The following is a 12,530-nucleotide window of genomic DNA, read 5'->3' as shown; positions in this document are numbered from 1 at the left end:
TCTGAAGCCGTTCGCTTTTTGCTTTAAAAAGTGATAGTCGTTCATCATGCAGCATTCACTCATTATTTCTATCGAAGACGGTATGTTTGTCTGTCATTTCTTTTGTGAAAGGCCTTTGAAAAAGTGATTTCTTAGTCAAGTTCAAATCTTCTGCGCTTAGCGTTTTCCCGTTCTGCGAAGCGCGCTATATGAGTCAACGGTTTTGTCTCATATTTTCAATGGTTTGGCTAAACATGTTACTCACCACTTCTTAATGCGTGTTTCGTATACAGACATCACTTGTGTCGCTAAAGCTACTAGGATTGGTTCTATTCGCTGATCATGGGCGCTTAGCGTTCGGCCCTCTGGCGAAGGGTAAACTGTTATTATCGATGTGCGCACTAGTTACTAATGTTACTTTGGATACGATTTCTGTCTTTAAAAAAGTAATTACTTAATCAAGTTCAAATCTTGGGCGCTTAGCGTTTGATCGTTTCGAGAAGCGCGCAATATAACTCATTGATTTGGCTAAACATATTACTGACTACTTTCTGATGCGTGATTCTTATAGTGACATCGCTTTTGTCGCTAAAGTTACTAGGATTGGTTTTATTCGCTGATCTTGAGCGCTTAGCGTTCAACCCTCTTGCGAAGGGTAGAATGTTATTATTGGTATGTGCGCACTAGTTACTAATATTACTTTGTGTACCATTTCTGCCTTTAAAGAAGTGATTAATTAGTCAATTTAAAATCTTGGGCGCATAGCGTTTAATCGTTTTGAGAAGCGCGCTATATGAGTCAACGGTGTAGGCGAAAATATGACAGACTACGATCTGAACCGTGATTTCTATAACCTTAAAAATTACAAAGTTTCAGCTAAATCCACCGAAAGCCATTTTCCCATACATTTAGTGCGGGTCCTTTGATCGTACAAAAAAATTTTGAAACCACATTTTTTCAAGATGTAAAAATTCTATGCACAGTTGTTCATAGTACTTTAAAACTTAAACAATTTATCCTATTGACTTTTTTCTATAAAAAGAAAATTGTCAGAGTTAGAGCATTTCCAAAATCAAAAAAAAAAGTAAAATGAACATTTTAAGCCAAACAACGCATGATATGAAAAAAAGTCAGTAAAAGAAAAACGTTGATTTTTGAAAGCCCTACAGGACTACGATAACAACTTTTTTTAATTTGGTCGAAAAGTTGAACATTCCAAATTTGAGCGTACCAAAAATAATGAAAAATCCTAAAAATCCATGTTTTGGTCAAACTATGCAAGATACGAAAAAAATAAAAAAGCTCAAATTGCGCGCCCTGGAAAGAACTACAAAGTAAGAATGAATCACTTATCGATATAAGCTACGAGAAAAAGTGAGACAAAACTTGTTCATCCAAAGACGAACTATAATTTTTGATAGGACAGTTAGTTTTTGCTTTAGTCGTCAAATATAACATTCTAAATAAAAATATTAAATTTGTTTGAAAAAAACGACACAAGGTATGAACTTAAATTACCAGACAAAAGTTGATCGCCTAAAAAGATCTATACATTTATAATTAATTATTTTTCGATAGGTTTTTATTTAATCGTAAAAAACAACATTAAAAATAAAAAATTATAAAAACAAGGAAATAAGAATTAGTATGATTCAAATTTTATGCATATTATGAATTGTAATGATATACATTTATTGAAATGATACATGTTTCAGAGCAGCTTAGAATACAATTTAAAGCAAAATAAGAAACAAATACAAAAATAATCATGATAAATACAATTTTATTTTTATTTTGCAATTTTTTAATAAGTAATCCCTGGCAGAGTTACAAAAAAAATGTATTATAATTGATATAAAAGTGTTGTGTATAATGTAGAAAAGTTGACAGGTTGGACAAAATCGAGTGCGAAGCACGAGATACGTGATGAGAATGTGTTCGTTAAAGCCAAAAGAGCTTTAAGAAAAGAGAGTTCAAAATCACAAAATTGCAATTGTTGGTCCGTTCACCTTTGATTTTAAAAGGTCTGTGCACGAATGCGGAGGAAATGCAAAGACTAAGCGCGGAGTGCGATTGCCCTCAGTTGCGTGCCGTAGGTGCGCTCAAACTCTGGAGATAAGCTTTTTTAACGAAAGAGAATTCACAATCACAAAATTACAGTGGTGGATGTTTTGAGTCTTAATTTTAAAATTTTTGCGCAAGAATGTGCTCGAGGTAAATACATAATCGAGCGCGAAGCGCGAGATAAACACAACATCGAGCGTGAAGCCCGAGAACGAACAGTTCTCATTTTTTTCGTTCAAAATGCATCTTTTTATTAAAACTTTTTTTCCGTTGCTTTGGTATGATTTGTTTAGATAAAGATTAAATATTCCATTTTCCGTTTAAAATGTATCATTTTAGTAGAAAATTCAATTAGATGGTTGAAAGTTCATGCATTTTGTTAGAAATGAAACTATTTTGCTAAGAAAAATTTCTGTTGTAAATTTATTTTTTAAACTGATAATGTAACCATTTTGCATTGAAAATTTATCTTTTTTTTTAATAAATTTTTTTTGTTGGTTTAAAATTGATTTTTAAAATTTTGAATTTCTGTTTGTATCGAACACGAAGCGCGAGAACCAACAGTCGCGCGGCCTAGGCGCGCTCAAAATTGCGAGCATTTCTTCTCCTGAAAATTAAAATATTTTGTCGAAACTTAAATTATTTATCTGAAAACGTAACTTCCATTTTTCTTTAAATACTCATTTTTTTGGTTTAAATACTCATTTTTAAAGTTGAAAATTTAACAAGTTTGTTGAAATTTTTGTTTTCTTTTTAGAAATGATAATTCTCCGTTGAAAATTCCTATTTTTTGTTTAAAAAATATTCTTCTTGTTTGAAAATCTATCTGTTGATGTTAGAAATTAATTTTTTTATTGATAGTTCAACTATTTTGTTGAGAATTTGATTTTTTTGGTCTAAAAAAAAATAAACTGGAAATTAAATTGTATAATTTTTTGATAAAAACTTATCTTTTCTAGATAGAAATTGATTTATTTTTTCATTGAAAATTAAACAATTTCATTCTAATTTTTTTGCTTGAATTTTGAACGTTTTCAGTTAAAATTTCATTTTTGGAATTAAATTATTCTCCTTATTTGAAAATTCATCTATTTTGGTTAAAAATTCTTTTTCTTTTGTTGTTGGTAAATTGAACTATTTTGTTAAAAATGCAAGTGTTTGTTTGCTGAAAATTAATTGTTTATACTGAACATTTAAATGTATGATCTTTGGTTGACAGTTTTTTAAATTTTAAACTTGAGCAATTTTGTTGAAATTTTTTTGCTTGAAAATTGATCTTTCTCAGTTAATAATCCAACTTTTTTGGTTGAAAATTATTCTTACTGCTTAAAAATTCATCTATTTTAATTAAGAATTAATTTATTCGTTGAAAATGCATTTTTTTTAAAAACTTTTTTTAATATAGTTTGAGATTATGTTTTTAGATAAAGATTAAATGTTCTATCTTCCGATAAAAATTGATCTTTTTAGTTGAAAATTCATCTATATAGTTAAAAGTTTATGTATTTTGTTGTAAATTGAACTATTTTGCTGAAAACTTTTTCTTTGCTGTTGTAAATTCATTTTTTAAACTAATAATGTATCCGTTTTTTGTTGAAAATCGAATTTTTTTATACTGTTGAAAAATTTCCCTCTTTCGTTTTAAATTCGATTTTTTTCTTTGTTCAAAATGAAGTTTTTAATTTAAAATTTAACTATTCCATTTTTCGTTGACAATTAAAATTTTTTACTTGAAAGGTAATTTCTTTGTTTGAAAATTGAACTATTTTGTGGGAAACTCAATTTTTTATCCGCACATTTAATTAGTCTATTTTTGATTCAAAATTTTTGCTCTAACTTAAAATTCGTTTCTAAAATTGAAAATTGAGCGATTTTGTTGGAAAGTTTTCTTTTCGAAAAATTATATTTTTACTTAAAAATTCATCTTCTTAGGTAGAAAATTATTCTTCTTGTTTAAAAATGCATCTATTTTTCATATATGTATTTACATACAGTAAATGATATTTTCTTCTTGACAACAAATCTGATGATTCTATGGAAGCTCAGGATTTTAAAACCAGAATAAATTTGAGAAGCAGCTGATTAGATCGTCATTCATGAAGTCGGGCGAGCTCGGATCCGTGTTCGCGCATTTTCGGCTTTACACGAGGCTGGTCTTCGCAGCAGCAACGTGGGGGGAAGCTTCTCCCTTCATTCTTGTGTCGTTTTACCTCTCCCCAGTTCTTAGGTCGTTTTTTCTCGCACGTGTTTTTACTTCGCTTTTGTACACGTTTTTTTTTAGTTCAATTTTGCTCTGGGTGCTTCTTCAGACTTGAAAATTAGCCCATGCATTTACAAATGACAGGATTTTTCCCACAAATATGAATTTTTTTATTTCATATTTTAACTACATAATCTTAGTGGGTAACAACAATCCCTTAAAGACGGATTTTTCGAAAAATGGTCTGGCTCTTGTTTGGTTGCAATTAATTGAAAACTTGATGAATTTTTTGCGCCTGGGAAGTAGTAAACGGCCACCATGAGTGTGCCCATGGTGAAAGAAATTCTGGGCGCTCTTTTGCGAATGAAACTAGAGCGTTATTTTTTCGACGATACTTAAAACATCGTATCAAACCCAGGATCGAGCTCAGGATTTCATTGAGTGCATGTCATGCATCGCTCAACTTTCCTATTGTTAGAGATAAGAGCTGGTTGAGAGAAATTAAGAAAGATTAAAATATCAAGGAATTTAATTTTAATATTCTGCATTAGATGCATTAGATGCATTAGATAACGACGAAACGATTAACCCTTAGTGACCAAACATGGGTCTTAGGAACCCAGAGGTCTTTCGTAATGAAATTTTAAGTAGCTTAATGTGAAAGGGAGCAGGTCTATTGCAACATTCGTCGATAGTTGGAGAGTATAGCTGCGCTTTAGGGCGTTTAGCATGACACTGGGACTATTAGTTTATTTTTAGCAGCTTTTTAAGAATTTATTTGGGTCCTCTGGACCCAAGTGTGGTCATTACGTTCGAAAGTGATGTTTGCAGTTAATTTTTATTATAGCGTATATTGTTTTCAGATTAAATAATAAAGTCTGGAAAGTATTTTCATTGTATAGTCATCAAAGTATAGTCATTTATTCCTCAAAATAAGTATACTTTTTGAATAATCCACTGAACTACTATATTTTTTTAAAGTGGTACATCTGGAGAAGACGTAACTAAATTTTTAGCTCTTATAATATCGACAATTAAAAAGGTTATGAATTTGTAAATGAAAATAGCCTTTTTTCTACTTCTTGGATTTCAAAATTTTTAAAAATATATTCAAATGTAATTTTTGGCCATATGAAATACATTATCTTTTAAATTGACTTCTTGAGAAGTTCTAAAAAAATTTTCAAGTAAAAATTTTCATGTAAAAATTTTCAATAGTTTTTTTGTTGTTGCGATTTTTGTCGCCTGGGTCCTTTGGGCCCAAGTGTGGTCAGTGTGTTACTCCACAGAAGTGTGGTCACTAAGGGTCAAAAAAAGAAAGAAGAAAATTGGTCAATCCGTTTAATTTCTGTTGAGAGTTTTCGTTACTTATCTTCTCTTCTCAGATTGTACGAAAAAAAATATGGAAGAAACCCGAGTCGAAATATAGGCCCTACTTTGACACTCTTCACGCTAATATTTGTAGGAGATAAGGTTGTAAAGTAGAGGATATTCCCATACGATTTTTGCCCCTACTTTAGCGCTCTTATGGGCACAAATTTCCAAATCTTCCATTTGGGGCGTCAAAATACAGGCTTAGTTTTTGTTTCTAATTTAACGCTTCATACTCAACCTTCCTGTACAGAATAATATTATTTTACGACAAATTAACAGAAGTTACAAAAAATTAATTAATCTTTTGTATTATTATATTATTACTATTGTATTCTAATATTTGTTCACATGTTTGAGCATACAAATATTTACTATTACAAAATCACTACACTATTTATAATCGTACGCTATGAAAGTTTTTATTCGCCGCGAGTTCGAACCCTATAAGTATCGCATTTCTAACGCCCAAAGCCTCTCGGCTAGCCTATCTTGAAGTATCAAAAAAAGATCTGAAATATAATCTACAGCTGTGCAATGCCGTCTGCAAATTTTTCTGACCCATTCTGTAAAAAATATTGCTACGCTTATAATTAATATATGTACAAAGATTTTATATTTTAGAAATATTACAAATTATTGTATATTTTATGTGCTTAAAAAAGATTTAAACTAAATCCAAAAATATTTCAAAATATTTTAAAAGATTTTTAAAAATTCATCATACATTTTCAGAAATTTAATAAATTTTTAAGGATTTCCACAAATTTCTGAAGATTTCAAAAGATTTAACAGAATTTAAAGAATTCAAAAACATTATCTACACTGAAAAAAATTTGCATTAAATCAAGTAGGGTAATTTACTTGGCTGATTTTACTTCAAAGAAGCAAATATTTTCTTTCTACAAAGGACCAATTTTCTTGAATCAAGAAAATAATAGAAGCAGCACAACTATTTGAATCAAGAGTATATTTACTCTAGCAAAAAACTATTGAGTTAATTTGTTCCATTATACTCATTTGCGTGAAGTTTAATAAAATATTGAATAAAGAATATTATATTCTCATGATCAGTAACTAAAACTCTAACCAAATTTTTATTGATCCAAGTAAATTTATATACTTATTTTGATTACTATTTAAATTGAAATAATGTTCATGTTCTTGAAAAGAGAAAATGAATGGATTCAGCGAAGAAATGATTTCTTTTAGAATAATGCTTAAATATTTTCCTTCATATAATTATTAATTTGAAACGAATGAGAATGTCAGATTTACTTCGAAGATGACTGTGTTATCAAGATAGAAACACATCAGTTTTTTCAACATTAGAACTGTAGACTTGATACAATAGACATCGCACACATACTATGAAAATTAATAAAATGGTCTAATTTAATTTACTTCTTACTGCATAAGTATCTTATTAAATATAATAATCGACAAGTTGATATGGTATGAAGTTGTTTCTCTTCGCCGTTAAAAATTATTTTGAAATTCAATAATATTATTAAGTTTAAAACATTGGCGCACACAATCAATTTTATTTATGAAAATGTAGATAGGAATTTGCAAGTTTGATAAACTACTAACTTGAGGGTGACACAAATTAAATCACTCATAAAACTATAAAAAAATTATAAGTTTATTGCGTGGTGGTGATAAGCACAGATATTTACCCCCACTCTACGTCTAATTAGCATATATAAAGCGCTACCTCGTGCCGAGGAGCCAGTTCTAAGCTTGTATCAATATATACTAATAAAGCGCTTGAAGTCAGAGATTGACTTCAAGCTCACACAAAAAAAAAGTCAGTTACACAATTTACCTCTTAACATTACTTGCGATCCTGCCAGGATCAGCTTTTCAACTTCTCCGATTTTACGAAATCATTAAAGAGATTTCATATAAAACTGATCCGCAGCGACACCTGGAAAGAGGAAAAAGGAATTTTACGAAATTCACTAGACGCTAGAATTCCGGTATTATTCTACAGATACAAATCGTAAAAGCTAATCTTGAAGAGTGTAAGTCCTCCTTGCTGTCTGCGGAAGGAGACGAATGCGAAACTGAAAATAAATAGTTTAACATTCAGCGAGGCAGAGTTTCAAGATTAGGGTAAGGTATACTCCTGATACTTCAGAGCACTGCCATTCCAAAAAACTAATACTTTGGAATCAGAGAAATTGTATTAGACGATATCCTTGCATTCCACTGTACTAAAGGACTTAAAGTCCAACGGAAGCACATTCTCAGACGCATATTTGATAACAAAAGCGAGATAAGCCTTACGCTGGCATACGCGACGTATAGAGATAAAGCCAGTGCAGCGTACGGCACAGATGACACTGACAACACTTCTGACTCATTATCGCGCGACTTGTTACCTTTATTCCACACAGCAATGACCTCCCCAACAAAACTCCAGCTAGGTCGAGAGCAACATCGGCGACCTACATAGCATCCGATTCTTTTTTAAACCTGGATCTCATACAGCAATTACGATTGGAAATGCAAGAATTAAAACTCGAGAATACCAGAATGAAGGAAGAACTTAGCACACTTAACGAAGAGAATCACAGCAGGAGAAGAGAAATTAAGCATGTAGCAAGAAACTCAGCACTCATCACGGACGACGATTCAGATTCCAAAAATTTCAAAAATAAAATGTCTGGAATATGAATAAAACAACAACCCTTACGATCTTATAACTGTCCTCCGCCAGAAAACAGATAGAAACTCGCACCCACGAATCCACAACTACTAAGGAGTATGGCAACAGAACGGCCCAATCAGCTACCAATTGGAACAGCTCCTGCAATCACTTCCTTCTCACCAGCGAAGGATATGATTAGAACAAGCTATACGGCATACACCAATAGGGAGTTTCGAAGAATTATACTTAGGTTTGGAAACAAACCTAGAAGTACAAAGCTCGATTGAATTGTGCCGAGCTAAATTGGACACAATTAGACAGGGTGGAAACACCGTACAAACTTTTAGCCAATTGTTCAAAGCTGCTTATAACAAATTAGTATAGGCGGTACAGGCAGAGTATCCATCTGGGACGGGAAGGAAAATGGCTCTAAAAATGGAAGAAAACAGCGCGATTAAAAGATTTGTAATGAATTTAAGGGATGATACATCATCACAAGTTAGACCCATGAGACCTGCGACCCTGACTAAAGCACTTCAGGAAGCCTTAGAAGCAGAGGCTTGGTGAAGAGAAAAAAATAAAGATAGGATACTAAGACAAAGCCAACTGCCTAGACACAGCCAAGTGCCTAGACAACCACTGAAATTTCAACCTCGACCTACAGTATTTAGCCCTTCGGCAAACACGACACCAAATCAGCCCAAGGTACCCAACCCGAACCTCCCGCTAGCCGAAAGATCTAAAACGATTTGCGATAAGTGCGGCAAAATCGGACATTTCGCCTTTCAATGTTATAGTAAACAGCAGGGTTTTCACCTAGGCTCAGCACAAAATCGACACCCATAAATCAAGACAATTCAGGAAAATCTAGAAGAATATTTAGAACAAGTGGAAATGACAGAAGAAGAGATAGCAGAGCAAAACCAATACGAGGAACAAGCAGAGTGTCAAAACTTTGCGGAAGACTACAATCAGTCCATGGAAAACGAAGAGACGGTACAATTTACATTGTCCATGGGAGATGACCATCATAAATCATCAGAAGCAACATACCTAATCTACTGGAGAATAAAACAATTGTTCCATGTAATAGAAGACAATTTCCCTTTGATAGAAGATGGTATAATAGGTTTACCTTTTCTCCACAAATATCCAATGTATGACATAACTCGAAATTTCCCAGCTTTTGACAAATACAAACTACCACTACATTTCGAAGGCGATTATGTATCCGGAAATACAACCAAAATTTGCAAAAAAACAATGGAAGCTGAGGAGGACCAAACAGTATGGATAGAAGGATAAAAAGAAGTCCCCGATGTTATACACACTATTTCTTATAAAGAACTAATCATGCCATACCATAATTATGAAAAAACGCCAGCCAAAATCCCTCAAACAATTCCATTTGAAAGAATAGCTTCTATAAAAACACGGGTCGTAGTTTCATAACAAAAAGGGGATGATAGCACTAATAATTCTACCCATCATCATTACATGTAACGCATTAAGAAAGTGCAAGATAAATTGAACCTAAACCACATAGAATCAGAAATTAAAGAACGAGTAAAGAAATTCCTACTACAATACGTAGACGTATTCACGTTAGAAGGAGACCCCTTACCGTGCACCGATTTAACGGAACATGAGATCATCCTTAACATGGGCAAAATAATAAACTTAGGATCTCACAAACTGCCAGAAGCCCACAAGGAATTCGTGCTAGAGCACACACATGAATTACACTGGAAAGGAATTATAAGAAACTCCCAATCACCATTCAATTCACCAATATGGATTGTGCCCAAAAAGGGAGGAAAGCTTAGAATGGTAATAGATTACCGACAGATAAATAAGGATACGGATCAAGACACTTATCCCTTACCGGTCATAGACGATATATTGGACCAACTTGGATCAGCAAAGTTTTTCTCAGCATTCGACATGAGTGCAGGGTTCCACCATATACCGATGCAAGAAGAATAAGAAAAATACACGGCCTTCTCAACGAGTCAAGGTCACTTTGAGTGACCTTTGAGAGCCATCAAAGTGTGAATATTTAAGACCAGAATTAGAATACCTGGGCCATCTCATCACAGCAGAAGAAGTGAAACCGAACCCCGTAAAAATCCGAGCGATTAAAGAATTTAAACAACTAAAAACACCCAAACATCTTTGATCATTCCTCGGACTAGCAGGTTATTATAGGAAATTTATAAAGAACTTCTCTGCGATAGCCAGACCGCTGACGAAACTAATACAAAAAGAGACAATTTTCGACTGGACACCCCCATGCGAAGAAGCATTTGATACATTAAAAAATGCCCTGACAAAGGCACCCGTACTGAAATTCCCGAATTTCAAAGAAAAATTCACATTGACCACGGATGCATCAAACCAAGGCCTCGGCGCAGTGCTCTCCCAAAATGGACACCCCTGCCTATTTATAAGTAGAACCTTGAACAAGGCAGAAGAAAATTACAGCACCTCAGAGAAACAACTCCTCGCAATAGTGTGGGTCATGAAAAGACTTCGACAGTACCTGTTAGGAAAGAAATTTACGATTCAAACAGATCACAAGGCACTCATCTGGCTAAATAGTGTTAAAGATCCTAACTCAAGATTGCTCAGATGGAAGCTGCGTCTCGAAGAGTACATATATGAAATCGAATATGTAACAGCAAAAGAAAATAAAGTGGCTGACTGCCTCTCAAGATTATTACCTCTACGGAGTAGCGATTTCTTACAACAAACATTGGAAGGAATACACAAAACCTCTGAGAAAAATGAACATCTCGACACGGAAATCTTAGGTACCCCAATTAAAGGCCCCACAATCACTAAAGAAGAAATACTAAGAGACAGAGTAATAATCAAAAAACAAGATCAACCAGAAAACCTTGACAACCCTAACGAACAAGAGGAAACCATCGAACAAGAAAACACAAGAAACTTCCTCAAGGATGACCTATACGATGAGTTCATGACTTGGCGACTGAATCCAACGCAAGGAAAGGTCAAAACGAAACCTAACGCGGTAGAAAAAACTCTGGCAAATTATAAATAAATAAGTCATGCGAAAGTTCAACGAAGAAGACTGGTTGAGAAAGCTGGGTTAGCTCATTGACGAGACAATAAAAAAAAACTCACATTGATCAGATTAATTTTCGGGGATCCACTTTTCACACCAATAAAAAAAGAAATAATACATGAAATGGTAGAACATTTATCCAACCTCTAACCAAACCGTAGCTTTCACATGTGCTTCTATAACACCCGTGGATTAACAATGGAGGAGAAAACGAACATCATTAAATGTCCCATTTGCCAGCTACAAAAAACGACGAGAATATAAAACGAGGCCGAAGCTATAATACCAGATATCCCATTAGCACCCAATGAAAAAATTGCCATAGACATCCCAGTGGGCACAAAGTTTGGCCATGTCTTTACGACTTCGTCACGACATCGTTATGACAACTTTACGACATCCTATGCCCATGTCGTTAAGGCGTATTTACGATATCGTAAATAAGTCGTATGATCGAACGATGTCTTTACGATATCGCAAAGACACCAAAACGACATGGAAATAGGATGTCGTAAAGGTGTTCTAAAGATGTCGTAACGATGTCGTAAATACGTCGCCAAATTTTGTGTCCACTGGGATATATGGCCCATTACCTGAAACAACGAAAGGAAATAAATACATATTGAGCCTACAAGATCGACTAAGGCGCTTCCTCAGACTTGAAAAAATTAAGGAATTTATTTTAATACTGTGCATTCAGTTCATTACATAACGATAAGACGATTAAAAAAAGAAAGAAGAAAATCGGTTAATCCGTTCAATTTTTGCATACACCTTTTTTCTCTCTTCTCTGATTGTACGATAAAAAATACTGAAAGAAAACGATGCTGTGCCCAAGATTGGAAACTGTTGAATGGGAAAAGTATGGAATTTACATTTATTTTATTTCTATTTTCTTATTCATTTCATTTATTCATTAATTAATTCACTCATTCCTTTACCCATTCATTCATTTCATTATTTTAATTTCATGGTAGCAAGTTTCAGTTGAAAACTCGGCAATCACAGAAAGCGAAGGAGCCTTCTTTTTCGAGTTGGGGACCTAGCCACAGAATTATAAATTAAATGGTACAATGTGTACTGTTTATACTATGTTAAAATTTAATAAAAATTATAAATATATTTCCAATTGATTTATAAGATGGAATGTTTGCGAAATAAATCCATAC

The 12,530-nt window shown here is 33.3% G+C and overlaps 1 protein-coding gene across 1 annotated transcript in view; it reads right to left on the bottom strand.

Annotated features, from left to right (window-relative positions):
• Positions 1-12,530, bottom strand: part of LOC117173351 — a 201,094-nt gene that overhangs the window by 62,627 nt on the left and 125,937 nt on the right. The window lies entirely within an intron of this gene.

The sequence above is a fragment of the Belonocnema kinseyi genome, chromosome 5, assembly GCF_010883055.1.
Source record: "Belonocnema kinseyi isolate 2016_QV_RU_SX_M_011 chromosome 5, B_treatae_v1, whole genome shotgun sequence".
In the NCBI taxonomy this organism is placed as follows: domain Eukaryota; kingdom Metazoa; phylum Arthropoda; class Insecta; order Hymenoptera; family Cynipidae; genus Belonocnema; species Belonocnema kinseyi.
The sequence above is the reverse complement of the archived record's forward strand: the minus strand, read 5'-3'. Positions and strand labels throughout refer to the sequence as shown.